Below are 17,455 nucleotides of genomic sequence, written 5' to 3'. Positions count from 1 at the left end.
CTTTCTTTCCTCCTTCTACTCACCTTGCTGTCTCTCCTCCCCTCTCTTTGCACTCCTCCTCATTGCGGTCTCTCTGGCACATCCCTTCCTTACTGTCTCTCCTCCCATACTTGATTGTTAGTAAATGTCCATTGCCGCAAAATTATTCTTACTCAATCATGTTCTCATATAGGAAAAATATGTAAGGGGTGAGATATTTATATTTGCATAAAATATAGGATACATTGCTAATAAATGTCCATTGTCTGTCTGTCTCTTCTTGTACTCTTTTTTTTAATATCTATAAAAAGCATTTAAAAATGGCTGCAATTGTCCTCGATTCTAACTCGCTGTCGACTGCATATATCCTTAAGAGTAATTGTATACATTTCTGATTTTGTTTTTATTTGTATTTTGTATAAATGTTGCTCTGATGTACAGTATAATGTATATAAATTGAATGCATATCTAGCTATCTTGAATATATATTCGTTTATGAAATGTCTAAGTGTCACAGTAGAAAGGGTTAACAAACTAGGTATAAAAGGAACTATCACTGATGAGCTATTCCTTACACCTGATGAAGGGTGCGTGTATCCTCCCAAAACGTGTTTTGGACTTTGTGTCCCTGCATGAATGTCTAAATAAATGACGGATGCTTCCGATTTGTGGTAACATTACTCTGTTTGCAGCCATTTTCTTCCCATCTGAAGACATCATAAAATTAACATTTTCATCCTATCCTCCTTTTTAATGCTTCTAAAACCGTATGTGCACTTTTTGTTTCTCACTTCAGCTTGCACAAAAGAGAATTATAATACCATTAATAACACGAGCAAAGCAATAGTGACCTATGATATCAAAGGCAACATAAGTACAGTATACAGTATATAATTCTAAATGAGGATGTTATATGAATCCTATTTGCATTGTAAAGATTTAGTAGTCCTCAATTTAGACTTGTGTTCAATCTATATTATAATTCCAAACACAAAGGCACATTTTACATAAGTATTTAATAGATTAATAAGGTAAAACTGTTTAGGTTTTATCAGATTAAAAAGGTTCATTATCTTAAAGGTTTGTGGTTGCCAGAAAGGCTCGACTTCCTGGAATTCAGGACAGGAAGTTCCCATTTATCACATAAAGGCAGTTGCCCAAATCTTATTATCTAAAGTAGACATCAAATTAATTATTAAAATGATGAGTTAATAAAGCTTTGAGTAGAGGTAATATTTTCCAGAAATGCATACTATTCCATCAAACATTAAGCCTATAAAATATTGAATGCATTTTTTTTCTGTTAATGGGTAAGCAAAGCATTATATATTTTTCATAAAGAAGTACAAGCTGAGCACAAAGTCGAAGAGTCTTTTTTTTCCCCACCAAAGCTGTTGGTGGCCCAGCTTTCTTCTGCACTGAAATCACTTTTGGTGACTGGTTTGAGCTATGACCTTTATGTTATTAATTACTAAACAATTCTTATTACATTTAGTGTTTGAATTTCTGAATTGTAATTTTAAGCAGATGTTAAAGTGTTACACTTTTGGTAAAGAACTTCTGGAGCAGATAAGAATTGGTTTATTTTACGGTACAATTCAATCAGCATAAGCATATGGCAATTGAAAAGTTACTCATCAATTCAACTCATCCAAAGGCAGATTAACTTTATCTATTGTAGAAAATACTCATATCTTTATTTTTCACTCTTGTTGTGCTATTTCTTTTGTTTCTACTTACTCAAGTATATTCCAAGTAACCCTATACAACATTATTTAACACCTAGTAGGGGTAGTCTCTCCTACGACAAAAGAAAAATAATGACAGTTATGTCTTAATAGGCTGAACGCAGTTAATTGGAGAATATTTAAAAAAAAAAAGTATAGGAATCATTTTGTAATAAATTTGTTTTAACTTTTAATATTTCCATAGTAAACAAATGCCTTGGAGGGTTTTTACCATCTTTAACTAAACTATTTTGGTGATAAGACTGCTTGTCCTTAAAACACCACTGTTTTTAGGACATTTATTTAATGTGTAATGGTTAAATAAGGGCGTTGGTGGAAAACTGTGTGTAGGGTGATTAAGAGATAAATCTCCCAAAATGTCAATGCTTTAGGGGTTCAAAGCATTAAACATGGCATCACTATTGATGACAAACATATACTGTAACTGGCACTTTATAAATCTTTGTGATAAACCTGAATCCCAAACATGGGCATTATGGCATTGCCTTTGTCCTTTTTTATGGATTCACACCTCTGATGTTTGTATGGCGAATGTAAGGTTACATTTTTGGAAGTCATTGCACCAGCTTACAAGTTAGGAGTGTCAGTAGGAGAAGCTAAAGATGAATTGTTTGATGCACATTTTATTATGGGTGCATGAAATTCTGCACCTGTGTATTTAATTTTCATCAGCATCAAAACTTTGCCACGTTTTAGTTGACATTGCAAACATACTGTATGTTAAAAGAAACGCAGAACTAACTGTTCTCTAACTGACTGATCTTTGCAATTGGGTTTTCTTTCTTTAATAAGTCTAGTACTGTTTAGTGAGCCAAACTTTCAAGTTGAGAACTCTTGTTTTATAGCCCACTTTCTTGATATTTTTCAATGAAAAAGCACTTAAGTGAAATCACTAACACAATGTGAGAGTTTTGATACAATTGTTTTTGTTTAATACTTTCAGATTTAAAATCTTTACAAATTTAGGCAGAAAACTGAAGTATATTAACTATCAGTGCATTAAAGGGTAGCTATGGGTTCATATCTAGCTATAAAATAAGGAAAATTGAAGTGATCCTGAAACTTCAATGATCAGGAATGAGTTTAAAATCAGTTTTATATATTAAAAAAACAAAACAATAGTGCCTGTCAGAGAGATAGGATTCTCTATTAGCAATAATCAATCAATTGCCAATGTGGATTCCATTTAGGAGACCCTGAATAAAAATCCGACATCAAAGTATATTTCAGAACAAAATTTACTTTCTCTCACCTCTGCTCAATATACTGTGGAAACGCTTCCTAGTGCTACAGAAGAGATTAGTTTCATTCAAATGAATGGGGCTAAAGCATATTGAATAAGGGCGTCTGTCTTTCTTTCTCAGGTCTCTCATCAATAGGCTGTAAAGCTGCTTTCCTTATCTGGGACTGGGAGGCATCAGAGCTCAATTTGAATGACACAGAGTAGCAGCTTCACAGAATATTTAATCATCATGCAATTTACGAAGAACAGTCTTTGGGAATAAAAGACACATCTGAAAGAAATAATGGGCAAATAGCATCCTTTTAATGGTAGAACAAAACAGAAATCCTCACTATTTTGTATATTTAATTCACATTATATAAATCCCTAACATAACATTTCTTGTTGATTTTAAAACACCCCAAAAAAACTTTCCTATACCGCTAAGCCAAAAAAAACGAAATGTTTCTTTTCTTCAAAACAACATCATCAAATCATTGTATCCAAGGTTTTTTTTTTAAATGTCACAATAACACCACACAAAAATCTTTGCAGTTATTAAAATGTACAGTAAACATGCTACTTAACAAATATTAAGCCATTAACCCATTCACTGACTGGAAAATACACAAAACTGCATGCAATCATAACAGAGGACCACGTCGTTCAAAGGAATTTATGTGTATGAATAAAAAATAGCAGAAAATGTTTGCTTCCAAGCAGCCTGGTGGCAGTAAAGATTCAAACAAGCTTCTCTATTGACCTGATCAAACCACATCACAATCTTATCACATAGTAACTGTATTACAATTCACATTGCTTCGCTTGATGCTTGACTAGGATTCATCTGATTGATTTTACTGTCAGTGTAATGTTAATGAATGATGTTGACTTTGTTCTTTTCCATCACATTTTTTATTGAAAGGCTCAGACACAGTTCTGGCTTCCTCTCTTTTGAATGATTTGTTTGCATCCTGACTTCCTTCATTCTGCCCCAAAGAAAAAAGAAAAAAAAAACAGATATTCCGTCAGGGTAATATACTTCACAACATTTGAATTGTATGTGTTCATTAGAGACGGTTTGTTTTAATTAGATGAGCATCAAATTCCTTTTGAAGTGAAACTTCTTTAGTGGCACCTCTGATGGGATAAAACTGGATAGATGGGGGGCGAAATGTGAAATGGAAGTGACGTCACGTAATGGACGCCGCTCCGCTCACACGTCCCCTGTCACATGCGGCGGTGGCGATAGCCGCCGGCGCCGCTCCTTATCGCTGCCGCACCCCCCCCACACACACACCCACCCCCCCACACACCCCCATGCACACGGCTGCTGACCCGACGCTCCTAACGGTCCCACGGCCGCTGTAACGCTGTTCCCCGCCCGCTGCCATGCCGCGCATGCGCAGTTGTGATGGCGACGCTGACGGACGCCACACATGTGCAGAAGCGGCTGGCAGCGGAGTCGTTCCCCCCACACGCTCCTAGTCCTTCAGCCCTCCACTGGCACACGGCACAAACCCGGGCGCAACCCGCACGGCACAGGGGCTCAGTCACTCATGCCCGTGCCGGGCGCATGTACCCCGCGGTGGGGGGGTGCAGAATTTGCGTGCGAGGGGAGGGGGGGAGGGCAGAATTTGCGTGCGAGTGGAGGGGGGAGGGCAGAATTTGCGTGCGAGGGGAGGGGGGGGGAGAGCAGAATTTGCATGGGAGGGGGGGAGGGCAGAATTTGCGTGCGAGGGGAGGGGGGGAGGGCAGAATTTGCGTGCGAGGGGAGGGGCGGAGGCCAGAATTTGCATGCGAGGGGAAGGGGGGAGGGCAGAATTTGCGTGCGAGGGGAGGGGGGAGGGCAGAATTTGCATGCGAGGGGAGGGGGGGGCAGAATTTGCATGCGAGGGGAGGGGGGGGGGCAGAATTTGTGTGCCAGGGGGGAGGGGGGCACAACACAACACAACTAGACATTAACACAACACAGAGAGACATTCAAACAACACAGAGAGAGAGAGACATAAACTGACTGACACACACACACACACACTGACTGACTCACACTCTCACACTGACTGACTCATACTCACACACTGACTGACACACACACACGCACACACACTGACTGACACACACGCACACACACTGACTGACACACACGCAGACACACTGACTGACACACACACACTGACTGACACACACGCACACACACTGACTGACACACATACACACACTGACTGACACAAAGACATTCACACAACACAGAGAGAGACATACACTGACTGACACACACACACACACACACAGTGACACACACACACACACTGACTGACACACACTGACTGACACACACTCACACACACACACATGCACACACTGACTGACACACATGCACACACTGACTGACACACATGCACACACTGACTGACACACACACAAACACACACATACTCTCTGACACACATACATACTCTCTGACTGACACACATACATACTCACTCACTGACACATACACTGACTGACACATATGTGCCGAGCACGCACATACATACTCACTCACGGACACATACACTGACTGACACATATGTGCCGAGCACGCACGTTATAAGTCAATTTCTGTGACAAAAGTCAAAGAAGTTTCACTTACTATGCGCGTGCACAGCACACACAGCTTTTTTTTTTTAAGAATTAGTACAGTTACTTAGTTGTAATAGAAACAATGCATTGTCATAAAAACTTATTATTTTCAAACAGTTGTGCAATTTAAGGTATGTGTATTAGCTGTGAAAATGTATTCCCAAAAAATAGTAACAGCTTAATTTGAAATGATCAGAGCTGGCACGAAAAAGGAAATGCTTTCTACTGTAAATTAGCTAATTACTGTATATTCTGGACCTTGTCTCACTTGTTGCATGTGAGTAAGTCCATTTAGCTTAACTCGTCCCCTTTTAACGCACACAAAGTCCTATTTTCTTCAACTTTATTGGAAGGAGTTAACAGAAATATAAACGTTCTTGTATGTGGATTGTAATAGCAAATGTCTCTTGTCAGGAGAATGACTTGGTGAGATAAAGGTGCTCTGCTATGAAGGGAAGTGCTTCTATGAGGGGAAGGTGAAACGGATTTCCTTCTAAGGTAGCAGTGGAAGATGTGTTTTAGGGTGCTCTTATAGTGCTGGCGACAGCGACATTGCGGCAAAACAAATGCATTGCCGCCGTCGCATGCGCTTGTAGTAAGCGCGACGCGATGGAGTGACGGATTGGTCGCGATCACTATTTAATATATGTTTTAAGTCAATTTATTAAAAGTTACTTTTTATACCTAGTGGTGTGCAGTTTAGTGAATTCTTTTAGGGGCACAATCACTTTGTGTTTCCCTTCCCCCCCTTTTCTGATTCACTTGTCAGTTCACAGTTTGCACCCACAATTCGATTACCTGATTTATTATTATACAATTACACTATTAGTATGGTTTTGTGATCACTCCCTATCCCTTTCCTGTTGTCTCACTATGAGCGTAGCCTTACTCACTGTGTCTGCTGATGGAAAAGAGAGAGCATACTTTCCTGTCAGACAAGAACAAGCTAAGGGGCATAACAATATGCAGATAAAGGCAGGGTGAGAGGAATAAACCAATCTCAAATATGAGCATTGGGAGTTTGCCAACTGGCTAATGGCTGTGTAACGGGATTTATATTTGTAACAATAATGTTGCAATATACACAGCTCTGGCTGCTTCAGCACAGCTCTGGCTGCTTCAGAGCAGAGAAAAACATGCAACTTAGCTGGGGTGGGGGGTGATGGTGATGGGGGGGGGGGGGGTGTCTGGCAGCCTGAGAACAGAAAAAATACACAGAAATAAACAATCCTGTTCCAGAACCCTGTACGTATTTCTGTACGACCATTTCTCAAAAACACACACAGGTTATTTCAGATGTTTATGTGCAGTAACTTGGGTCAGTACAAAAGAAAAATGAACAGCAACAAATATAACCTTCAAACCTTCTCGTTGTGTCATTTGCCTTTTGATGCTGACAGTGCATGATGTACATATCAGCTTCTAGGATCGCAACCTTTTCCCCCTCCACTCACGCCTAATTCTTTAGAGATTGCAAAGTCCTCTGGTTAATGATCTGGTTATTTTCCTCCATTTCTGTTTTATTACTTAGTATTCATATTATATTAGGTCACTGTCTTCCATTTCACATTGTTCTGCACTGTTAAATATGTTAGAGAATCCTATTAAACCCCCCACAGAAAATAACAACATGTAGCAGATAATTATTTTTATTTTTTTACCAGTACAAATGAAAACACCGCCACTTAGTAGTGATGGGCAAACATAAGAAAAATAATGAAAATTTGCAAAAATTAGTAATGAAAATTTCAGGGTTAAAAATGATACTGAAATTGTCCAATTTTGCCATACAAACGATATTTATTATTTATTTTATGCCGAAAATGCTGATCTGCAGTTTTTTTATTTTACTATTTATGTTTCAAAAGCTTTTTCCTTTTTTTTTTTTTAGTTTTTTTAATTTTTTTAAAATTTTTACACATTTTTGTATTTTGTAGCATTGGCTGCAGTTACTTTAATACGCCGATTTCGTGGCGAATTTGAACTTTTAAGAAACACATGCCTATCTCTATTCAATAGGATTAGTGTATTATATTCAATATCATTTATTTGTTCAGCGCCAACATATTTAACAGCGCAGTATAATGGGAGTACAGAGATTTGATAATCACATAAACAGAGTTGCATACAAATAATATCAAACATACACAAACATCCAGGGAGTAATCTGATTACCAATAATTGGAGTCAGGAAAAAAAAAATTCCCTTATGAGATATCAGATGATATTTCACTGGGGTTTTTTTTTTTTTTTGACCTTCCTCTGAATCAATATACTGTAAGTACGGATATAGGATGAAGTATCTCTTGTCTAAATTTAGCATAGGTTGAACTTGATGGACGTATGTCTTTTTGAACCTCATGTACTATGTAACTATAGTACAGTATGTAACAAAGTAATGGGGGCCCTGCTCATGAGAGTTTACAATCTAGAGGGAATGAGGGACAATGTTGAAACAAGAAAGTAAAGAGGCTGCTCATTGTGGGACGGAGTATACATCAGCTGATCCCATTAAAGTTTGAGGGTGGGGATGTTTGGGGTCTAACATAGTGTGGAGATTGGTATTTAAAATCAACAGTATGGAAGCTTCAAATCTTTTTTTTTTTTTTGTCCCTGCCTGAAATGCTGTAGAAGCATGACTCGTATTTGTATTATTTCTGGATATTTGAGTAGTAGGTAAAATACCTATTTAGCATCAGGTTCCAAATAAAGTACAGTAAGTGAAACCTGGATGGCTAAACTTTTTAATGTACTTGATCGTTTTAAAGCAGCATTATGTTCAAAATCCTTCATGTGTTTCTTTTTATAAATCAGCTGTTTAGTATTAAATAATACTTACTGCATTTTTTCACTCTTTTTGCCTTTTTAATGATGTTTAATGCATTACGTTTCATTGGGTTGCTATAGCAACTATTTAGGAAGCCACAGGCCTTCCTCTCTTGAAATAGGCAGCCATATTGGGTGCCCTGGGAAGCGGGATCTTCACTGATCGATCAAGGGAGAATGGATCGATTGGCAGCTTAGATAATTACATTGCCTTAAAGGTAAGCAACTGCTGCATCTATTAAAAAGACAATGCCACTTGTCTTCCAGTGGGAGAAGATCAGGTCAACAAGCAAACATATTTAGAAGCAAGTAATCAGCGGATATAAAAAAGATCAAAACAAATGCTGTTTAAATCATCATCTTCGGATCTACATTAACACTTTCTACAAGGCAAAAAGGGACATTAAAGATGAAAAATATATAAAATGCAGCCAAATAAGACTCTAACTCTTTGTCGCGCATTGCAGATTCCTCTGGCAGCAAATGGGTTACGTGTTTCAGTTCTTGCAGCTAATCCACTGAGGAACAAACATTTGATTACAAGTAGCCTAAACTAATTGCATGCTTAATCCTCTAGTTTGCTTTTGCATTTTAGGATAAAGGTTATTTAAAAGCGTGACAGTTTGTTAAATAATGTCCCTAGGACCCTCTAATGTTTAATAATTCTTATGCATGCACTCAAACAGCTCCCCTGCAGTGACACATGAAAATGTATGCCCATGTACTGTAAATAATAGCTGTAAATTAAGTCATCATAGCCTGAGGTTTCTTTCTTTCCATGTTCTTATATAAAAAATGTTTCACTTTTAAGAAAAATGTGATTACTTGTAAAGGCATCCTGTAGAGCACAATACATTCAGGAGAATTACCTTAATAGGATTGATGTAATTTGTTGAGATTCATATACAGTAAGATTTGGCCAAAAATATGGTGTTCCTAAATCCCTGTGTAAACCAGAATGATTATTGTGGGCTCAATAGATGAGTTGCATAGAAGGATGATGAGAGAAGGTAGTGAGCCTAAGAGAAGAAAAAACACTTTCTGGAACATTACATTTTTAGTGAGGCATTTAAAAAGCAGTAAAGCAATATATTAGCAATATAGAAAGATTCACGTCAAGTTTACCTTGGGGCTGCCTTGGATGGATGGAAGAAAGAGCGAAAAGATGGAATGTGCAAGTCAGTTTTATGTGACTGTGTGTTTTTTTATAAAGGTACAGATGTAGTAGATGTAATTATCCCTGATAACGCACAAAATAACGTGTTATTTCTTTAACATTATTTTCCATAGCACTACTGTATGTATGTATATCTTTATTTATAGCGCCATCCAAGTACAAGCTCTTTACAATACATGTGAAATAATATTATAACACAATGGGAATAAGTGCTTCAGACATAAAACAATATGAAAAGGAGTCTGTAACAGGGAATTAACCCTATCTCAATGAGTCTTCACTTGAAAGCCTCAGTGGTCTGTGGAATCCAGCAGAGAGCTGGTTAATTGCAGCTAAAAACAATTAACCAGTCACCACATGGTTAATCAGACCAATGTAAAAGCCTCCTGCTGTGAACTAACCAGGTGACTTGCAGGTAGGGACTGGGGAAGGGAGTTAGCCCTTACAACTAGATAGGCTTTGTTTATTTTATTTTATTTTTGTATGCTGTGCATTGTTTAAAGGGACAGTCTAAATAAAGCCATTTTTTAATTTCCCAAAACTGTCTCCCTGTGTGTACCTCTGCACATGTCTCTTACAGAATCCCCGCCCCGAAGAGCTTACAATCTAAGTTTCAACTGGTGAGTACTTACAGAGACAGGAAGAGGGGTTTTTGGTAAGCACATCTGCAAGGGGCCAAGGTTAGTGCATGTGAGATGTACAGTATCACCCAGCGGAGCTACCCATATGTTTTGTTAAAGAGGTGTGTTTTAAGAAAAGTCCTAAAGGGGAAAGAGAGAGTGCCAGTCAGATATTAAGGGCAAGGGCATTTCAGAGGTGTGGGGCAGTCAGTGAGAAAGGCTTAAGGCAGGAAAGGACTTTAGGTACAAATGGGGTAGACAGAAGACATCCTTGAGCAGAACGCAAGAGTTGGGACGGCGTAAAGTGAAAAATTAGGGCTAAGATGTAAGGAGCTGCAGAAGAGTGTATACTGTAACCTTAAAAGAGAGGAAGATAGTTTTTTTAAGTAATACATGATTTAATAGGGAGCAAGGAGAGAGATTTCAGCAGGAGAAACTCTGAGAGAGATTTAGGAGAGAGTAAAGTGATTTTAGCAGCAGCATTTAGGATAGATTGTAGGGTATACAGGTGAGAGGCAGGCAGGCCGGACAGTAGAAGGTTACAATAGTACAGACGGAACAGAAAGAAGGCCTGTGTTACATTTTTTGCAGTAGAGCGACAGAGGAAAGGGTGTATCTTTGCAATGTTACAGAGGAAAAAATGACAAGTTTTAGCTACATTGTGAATGTGAGGTAAGAGTCAATTGCGATACCTAAGCAGCGTGATTGTGATACTGGGTTTCGGATAGTTCTGCCAACAGTAATGTAGAAAGGGACAATAGGGCTACGCTTGGGAGAAAGTATGAGCTCTGTCTGTGACATGTTAAGTTTACGTCTGCAAAGGGCCATCAAGGATGATGAAGCAGAGAGACATTCAGAGAGTTTGTTCTGTACAGCAGGTGTAAGGTCAGGGGTTGAAGGGTAAATGTTTGTGTCATTAGCATAGCTGTGATATTTGAACCCAAGGAATGTGATAGTCACCTAGAAAGAGTGTGTAAAGAGAAAAAAGAAGAGGTCACAGGACAGACCTCTGGGGTACGCCCACAGCGAGATAAAGATAGAAAGAGGAGGAGGTGTTAGAAAATGAGAATCTCAAAGTATGATGGGAGAGTTCAGAAGAAATCCAATATAGAGCTGTTATGGATACCAAGGGTATGGAGAATGTAAATGAGAAGAATGGGATCCACAGTATCAAAGGCTGCAGAGAGGTCAAGTAGTATGAGAAGAGTGTAATGGCCTTTGTCTTTGGCAGCATGGAGGTCATTAGTTATTTTAGTGAGCGCTGTTTCAGTGGAATGACGAGTGATGAAAGTAGATTGTAGAGGATTTAGGAGAGAATAGGTGGTGAGAAAATGGAAGAGAATACGAGGCATTCAAGGAGTTTAGATCGAAATGGCAGGAGGGAGACAGGGCGATAGTTAGAGAGACAGGTAGGGTCAAGCTTGCTGTTTTTGAGTAAGGGTATACTGTTGCATGTCTGAAGGAGGAGGGAAAGGTATCAGAGTAGAGGGAGGAGTTGAAAATATGCCTTTGTAGGGATTAGAGTAGGAGCGAGAGGTTTGAGGAGATGGGAGGGAATAGGGTCAAGAAGGCATGTGGTAGAGGGGGAAGAGCAGATTAGCAGTGACACATCCTCTGTTACAGAGGCAAAAGAGTCAAGGAAGGCAAGGAGAGCCTGAAAGAGGTGTAGAATGTACGGAGGAAAGAAAGGGGATGTCTTTTCTGACTAGAATCCACCTTTGCTGAACTATTTCAAGACAAAGTCCTGAGGTGAAATAGAAGAAGAAAAATAGGTAACAGATGGTGGTCTCAGTAGAGAGTCAAAGACAGAGAATAGTCGGCGTGGGTTAGTCTTGTGAGTGTTGATTAATTATGAAAAGTAGGTTTGTTTAGCCTGGGAGAGGGCAGATTTGAAACAGGATAGGATACATTTAAAGTGAAGGAAGTCTGCAACAGTATGAGATTTCCTCCAGAGGCATTCAGAGGAGCGAGTGCAGGAATGGAGCAGACGTGTGTGGCAGTTTAGCCAGTGTCTGGGGTGAGAAGGGCGAGAACGGGAGAGAAAAAGAGGGGCATGTAGATCAAGAGAGGAGGATAGGGAAGAGTTGTATTTCATAACCAGGTTGTCCGTCTGTAGCGGAGAAGAGAGGGAGGAGCTCAAAGTGGAATCAAGAGCCGGTAGATAATAAGAGTGTAGGTCTCTGCACGAACAAGCGGAAATTAGATGAGATGATTGTTATAGAGAGGAAAGGGTGAAATGGAGAAATCAGAAAGAGATTTTTTTTGTGTCAAAACCAGTTCCAGGAAGTGGCCATCCTTGTGGGTGTTGGGTGCAGTCCATTGGTGAAGGCCAAAAGAAGATGTTGAGAGAGAAAGTGAGAATTCTAAAGGAGAGAGGAGTCATTAGTATGGCAGTTGAAATCCTCAAGGAGAACAGGGAGTCAGAGTAGAGTAAGGAGAGTCAGGATTCAAAGTGAGGGAGGAAGACAGAGGGGGGATTAGTATAATTAGGTGTGTGATAGATGACCACCACGTGGAGAGGAGAGGAGAAAAAAAGAGAAAAAAGTTTGAACCTCAAAGTAAGGAAAAGAAAGAGAGGGAGAAATAGGAAGGGTTTGGTAGTGGCAGATTGAGGTGGATGAGCCTCACACCTCGAACCTCTGCCCTCAGGGCACGGAGTGTGGGAAAAAGAAAAACCACCATAAGAAAGGGTAGCTTTCAGTGTCAGTCAGACTGAGTGAGCCAAGTCTCGGGTATAGCAAAGAGGAGCAGAGTGAAAGAAAAAAAGTGGTGTACAGAGAGGAAATTGTTATAAAGTGAGCGAGCACTCTAAAGGCCACAGAAGATTGGGAGAGAGGAGGGAGGTTGACAGGGGATGGGTATGAGATTAGAGGGGATTACACCAAGAGGAGGTGAAGTTGATTGTGAAATGCAAGGAAGGGAGCATGTAGAAATAAGGATTGGGCGAGATATCCTAAGAAGCAAGGAGGAGAAGCATGGAAAGAAAGAGAATGCTTGAGGGGGATTTGTAGGGGTGAGTTTAAGTGCACAGGATAATGTTGTGTAGTGTCAGAGGCGCAGATAGGAAACAAACTCATGTGAACTGAGAAGTGGAAAAGTAAGAAAAGTAGTATGAACAGAGTTAAAGACGTAATGAGGATGTAGAAAGAAAGTTGTAGTTTGAAAAGAAGTGAGGTTAGAGCAAATATAAATAGTATATGGGGCATGGCAGTGGTGGTAGTGCAAGTTCAGTGGTGAGCACTAAAAATGGAGTTAGGATAAGTGCATAGTGAAAGATTTGCTATAATCAATCAATGAGTGGTGGTGCTATAGAGTGAATATTGCTGTGTCTTGAGTCTTTGATAGAAAATATTCTTCTTTCCAGCGCAGTTCAACTCCAGAATTCCAGGCCAATTCAGTTGTGCAGTTGTCCACTTATTTTTTCACTTATGTTTAACTCCCTGTTAAACTCTGCAGTGTATGTCACTTAAAAGTGGGCCACTTTAAAGATAATAGCTGCTTCCCTCTTGCAGTGCTACTTCCCCAGTCTGTCTCTAAATATATGCCTAAGAAGTTACTTGATCCCAATTAAGTTCTGCCCAGACACAGCTCAATTAACACATGAGAGGTATAGAAGACAAATGTTATTTCTAATCAGACAGTTCTCATACCTATGCTAGCTGTTGGATTTACTAACCAGGGCAGCACAGCAGATGTTAATAGCAGAGACAGACGTGCGTACCTATGCTAGATACTATTAAATAATGCACCGTCATTAACTAAACATATTGCATTAATGTGGGTGTAGGAGATGTGTGCAGAGGGTAGCACACCGGCGAAGTTTTAAGTGAAAATAAACGTAGGCTTTATTAGCCAGCAGCTTTAAACAGAAAACAATAACAGGCCTAACCCCATGCAGGGGACAAACTTCAGCAGTCTATCTGAGGGATTTGAAGGCTAGGACTTTTACCAAGATTGTGACATGTCCAAAAGAAAAGCACCTGTAGGCACGGTGCTCTTCACATTAGTCCAAAGTCTGTGGTGGTGTCTGTGGAGGTTCCCTCTAGTGGCTTCCAGGGACCAGTGTTGCCTGGAATAGTCCCTCCTCCCCTGGGATCTCTCTGACAACACAGATTCTCCATCTGGGTAAGAGATTCTTTGCAATCTGTGCAGCAGGCTTTTAAACCTGCTTGATAAGCCAGGTGGAGACTGGTCAATTAACTTCTGCTGAAATTAACCAACCCCCCTGCTGGACTCATCAGCAAAAGACTGGCTTTCTTTTGCAAGCCTTTTAGACAGGGGAAAGGCCCTGTTACATACCTCCAGTTTGTGGGTAGCTAGGGCTTGCCACGGCTGAAGCCCATCCCTCCACTGTGTTCCTGTGCCTTGTGTTCCTGTGCCTTGTGCTTCTGTGCCTTGTGCTCCTGTGGATTTCCTGTTGCCGACCCTGACCGTGCACCTCTGCGACCTGCCTTGACCCCAGCCTCTTATCCTGACCTTGTATCTCTGCCACCTGCCTTTACCACTGCCTGCATCCTGACTACGACTACTCTAACAGGACTGTACCCTGACTCTGGTCGGTGATCATATACTCCTACCTCAGCTATGCATGTCCGCTTCCTATTGGAGACAAGCATTCTTATATTAACAACTTAAGATAAATTTAATAGTTTCTTAAATGTACACCTACAGCCCCAAATAACATAACAAAGATCACAAAATATACATACTGCTTGTTAAGAATAATTAGGATTGTATACCTATCTGAGTCAAGCCTTGAAGCAGCACCCTGAAAATAATACAATACATCCATATGTCCCCAAAACATAAGAAGCACACTTTGAAAGTATTTCAGATACTTTGAGATACTGATGTTACATAGTAAAAGTAATGTCAGAACAAGGAGCCAAGCTGTAAACCTAAAGACTCTAGGGAAATGGGAGCATGCACTTAACTAAAAGTTCAATATCTGCATGAGGCCAAACACATTAACAAATGGTTTATTTATTAAAGAGCAATTCTGTGGTTACTTCAATTGGAGTCTCAATGTAATAGTACCCTGATTGGCACTATCAAACTTCAATGAAAATTCCCCAATGAGTTGAAAATGCTTAATAGCCGAATTTACTCAAATGTGCTAATCCATATGGAATCTTCTGGGCCGGAAGACTAGTTAAAGAATATTCATTTGAATGGTCTGTAAATGGCCGTGCTGGAATATTTCTTATTATCATGTACTGTAGCACTGCTTTATAAAAATGTTTGTGCTTAATAAAAATGGGCATTTATCTGCTGTATGTTGTCTCTGTTCTTCCCTATACAATATGTTTCTAGTGCTCTCTTATTTCTGAAGCATTATTACTTTCTCTATTGGTTTAACTCCCTCCTCATCCATATTTATACAATTTCCTATTTCAAGAACCACTCATGTACTTAATCAAACTCATGGTTGTGCACTAAGATGCCTAATACCCTTACATGCCCTTTATATCTAGGTATATCAACCACATTGCTGCATAGAGATCTATGGGGTAAATCCCCAGAAGGTCATTCATTTCTACCTAATAATGTGACGGTCACTAAATAGACATACAAATACTTGCCAAAGCAAGTACAAAAGGCCCCTTCTATAACAGCACTCGTCTAGGCGAGTAGGGGCCTTCTGTACATGCTTTGGCAAGTATATGTGTGTCTGTTCTCCCTTTACCCCTGGCACCATCTGCTTTACATAGGCTGTAGCAAGAGCTCCTTCCATCCCCTCTCCCCATCCCCCCCATATATCGGTCACTAAATAGGAGAGACATGTTATTTTTCTTATTATTAACGGGGATCCTCAAAGATAATGAGATGCAAAAATAATGTGTGTTAGTAATACCGTATTTCCTCGATTGTAAGACGCACCATCGATTTGGCCCTTACAATCGAGGAAAATTACTTTTTCACTTACCATGTTTCAGGAGAGGTTCCATGTCAGTGGAGGATGAAGCGGGTGGCGGCGGCAGGAGAGGTCCCACATCTGCAGATGGTTGAAGATGGACAGTGGGTGGGTGTGCGCAGCAGGACAGGTCCAAAGTCTGCAGGTGAATGAAGATAAGAAGACAGCAGGCGTGCGGTGGGGTGCGGCGGCAGGAGATTATAATAGCAGGAGAGCTGAGCAGGAGCAGAGCGGCATAGGGGAATGGCTTGGGAGGTGCACACTGTAACCGGAAGTCAGACTCCGGTCAACTTCCGGTGTTACAGTGTGCACCTCCCAAGCTGTTCCCCTACGCCGCTCTGCTCCTGCTATTATGATCTATTAGCTGCCTTTGCCACCGCACGCCCACTGTCTTATCTTCATTCACCTGCAGAATTGGGACCTGTCCTGCTGCTACCACCGCACTCCACCCGCTGTCCTTCTTCAACGATTTGCAGGCGTGGGTCCTCTCCTGCCACTGCCGCACACTTTGTCCTCCACTGTCATGGAACCTCTCCTGAAACATGTTAAAAAAAATGAATACATCGATTCTAAGACGCACCCCGATTTCGGACATGTGAAAATCGAAAAAAAGGTGCGTCTTAGAATTGAGGAAATAGGGTAGTAGCCACACTATTAACCAGGATTTTCATGTCTCAGAGAATCTTTTTCCAATACACTGAACATGTGCTTTGATCAAAATTTAAGGGGCCTTCTAAGGCAGCGCACTTAACGGAGATTTTCATGTGCGCTACCAAAAGCTAATGCAAATCTTCTTAGAATATTGAGAAATGTACCATTTTTACACTGTATCACTTAATTATATGACATCTAATGTAATAGGAGAATACACAAATCCCAGCGCTAATCCACAGCTATTTGAACTAAACTAAATAAAAATTGTGTAACTTTACACACAATACAATATTTTGACAAGGTGATAATAGACCTTAAAGTAAAAGTCCTGTAGCCTGGAGCAGTACCTTATTGTCCAAATCCTTCCAACAGATGTTGAAAACAATAGTCCTTCCTGGCGCTGGTCTCAGATGAAAGTGCACATCATGAAATAAAACCGAAAAAATTAAGGTGTTAAATACAGTACCTAACAATAATATTGTGAGTAATCAATTTAAAGTGACTTGTCACACCAACATTTAAAATTGAATTGTGATTTTTTACTTTATTTTGAAATACAACTATAGTGATGGTGAAATGTGCAGATTATAATTAAAATAATCGAGTGTAATAATTGCTGTTTAAAGTATGGGTATACAATAATGTATATCCATACTTACCTTACCAATATTAATTAATGTTAATAATATA

General features: G+C 39.9%; 1 long non-coding RNA gene across 1 annotated transcript; it reads right to left on the bottom strand.

The window, feature by feature from the left end:
• Positions 1-3,261: 3,261 nt before the first annotated feature.
• LOC142494476 (uncharacterized) lies at positions 3,262-17,195 on the bottom strand. Its single transcript, XR_012801467.1, has 3 exons — positions 17,113-17,195; positions 9,270-9,419; positions 3,262-3,938 (listed from the first exon to the last, which is right to left on the bottom strand). It is a non-coding gene; the product is annotated as an uncharacterized LOC142494476 (long non-coding RNA).
• Positions 17,196-17,455: the final 260 nt, after the last annotated feature.

Source organism: Ascaphus truei, chromosome 5 (genome assembly GCF_040206685.1).
Source record: "Ascaphus truei isolate aAscTru1 chromosome 5, aAscTru1.hap1, whole genome shotgun sequence".
NCBI lineage: Eukaryota > Metazoa > Chordata > Amphibia > Anura > Ascaphidae > Ascaphus > Ascaphus truei.
This window is presented reverse-complemented; position numbering and strand designations above follow the sequence as displayed.